The following is a 2168-nucleotide window of genomic DNA, read 5'->3' as shown; positions in this document are numbered from 1 at the left end:
TTAGGTAATTGATGTTATCCATGGTATCAGAGGCAGAATTGAGATTTTTATTAAGACTATTTGGAAATTAGAAGACAGTGGACATAGTCCATACAGGTAGAGATATCTCCATATGACATACACACACACACACACACACACACACACACAGGTTCCCTTATTTTTATTATAGTAAATCAAAGTTCTGGATATATATACTGCTTATCTGAACATAAACAACTATTATACTCCCTAATTCCATGTAGAATAAGATTATGATATATTATTGTCTTGTTTTCTGAGCAGAAGATGTATTTATTGAATCACTACCTCAGAATTGTGTCATCTCTGTGGCTTCTATCTCATGTCAAAATTTTCTTGATGTTTTCTAATTTCTTCCAGGACATTTACTATCGAGTAAATAACAATAACAATAATAACAGTATTTATATTCATATAATGTTTAATTTATAAATCACTAGAAAACTCTAGAAACCACTCTAAATGCTCTGTAATTCTCTAAGTAATAATTTTGAGAAATTCTGTAAATATCACCTTAGTCATTTCACTTCACAAAACACCATTTAGTTTGTTTTTCTTTCTGCTACCAAGCTATAGTTTCTCCCAATCAATGCTAGTTGCTTACTGAGATTTTCTGAAGTCACTATCAGCCCTAGACAACTTGGTAGATGACGTTTTTTCAAGATTTTTATCAACAGGTGCTTGCCATTTGTTGACTTTTTTTAAAACCTCAAATTATAAATTTTGATTACAAATTTAAAAACAAGGTTCTTAAAAGTCTCAACTTGAGCAGGTATGAAACAATTAAAAAATTTTAAAGGTGTGTTGGTTTAAAGAAAAGACATCTTTAAGTAAAAATAATAAAAACGCATAGATATGGATATAGTTCTGTTTATCTGCTCAATGGGCAAAAAGCAAGCACATAAAATTTTCAACTCAAATCTTTTGTTATTTCTTATTGCTAGAATTTCATTTCGTCCTCTTGGATGACTAAACCAGATGACATTAGAGATGATAATCCTCAGGAGCAGATGAATTCTCAGCTGTTGGATTGACTGTGTTATCTCTTTGCTATCCCACAGTTTTCTGAGCATCTTTGTAGGTAATTGAAGTTGCAGTGGTACCAATGTTGAGGTGACTGATGACCTTGGGTCCCCGCTCCTTGATTTTCTTTATCTTGTTCATTGCTGTCCTCCCTAGGTTGTCTTTGGCAAGGAGGACCCTTTGGTAATCATGGCCTATAATCCCAATGCATATTCTATCTCACTGGTCTGTCTTGTTCTCTTGCACCCTGGTTCTTAGCGCCTTCCATCATTTCTCCTTGCACAGGAGGGTTGGAAGATTGTGGTCCAAGCCAAAAGAACATGAGATCTTTGCCTGTAGTAAGGTGGAAAACATCTGCAGTAGAACCAGCGCTGTTAAGCCTGGCCTTCAGGAGCCCACTCTAATCCCACTTTTCCACACACTCATTATTCTGGTAATTCTGTTGGGAATTACATGGAGGAGGATCTCTGCCAGGTGGAGAGCTTCTGTAATGGTTATTGTCTGATGAATATTTACTGCCTTGCACTGGAGCTCCACCAGAGCCTGTCACATTTGCTACTTCCACACCTTTTTCGCCTTTAGCAAAGTCAAACTCCACAGTCTCTCCATCTCCAACACTGAGAATGTACTTCCTGGCTTATTCTTCTTTATGGCAGTTCGGTGCACAAATACATCTTCCTTGGTGCCATTTCTGTTGATGAAACCATTATCTGTTTCTTACATTGAACCATTTTACTGTCCCTAAAACCTTCATTGTGATGACCTTTTTGTCCCCTATGGCAGGCATAGCATATATGAGGCTACTCTGGCCTGGTGGGACTACCCATGGTGCTGGGCTTGGTGTGGGCAGCCCTGAGAGTAAGTGGTGGCTGGAACTCCGCCTCACTGGGGCTGGCTGGAGCAGCTGAGACTCCTCCTGGAATGTGCTTGTAACTAAGCCGGTTACTGCTAGGGGCTGCTCAGGGCTGGTAGATGGCTTTTAAGAAAGGAACATACCACTCTTATCCACTACTCCCCATTGGTAACATCTAAGGAGAATTTAGTAGTTTAGATAGTTTGTAAAGTGAAAATACTTAACAAAAATTTGAAAAAACTTGCCTCGGTGACTAGAAAGGAGCAGTTAA

At 38.2% G+C, this 2168-nt stretch overlaps 1 pseudogene; it reads right to left on the bottom strand.

The window, feature by feature from the left end:
• Positions 1 to 1060: 1060 nt before the first annotated feature.
• On the bottom strand, positions 1061 to 1849 carry LOC120221483 (annotated as a pseudogene).
• Positions 1850 to 2168: the final 319 nt, after the last annotated feature.

This window comes from Hyaena hyaena, unplaced genomic scaffold, assembly GCF_003009895.1.
Source record: "Hyaena hyaena isolate Hyena2069 unplaced genomic scaffold, ASM300989v1 scaffold_782, whole genome shotgun sequence".
Classification (NCBI taxonomy): Eukaryota; Metazoa; Chordata; class Mammalia; order Carnivora; family Hyaenidae; genus Hyaena; species Hyaena hyaena.
The sequence above is the reverse complement of the archived record's forward strand: the minus strand, read 5'-3'. Positions and strand labels throughout refer to the sequence as shown.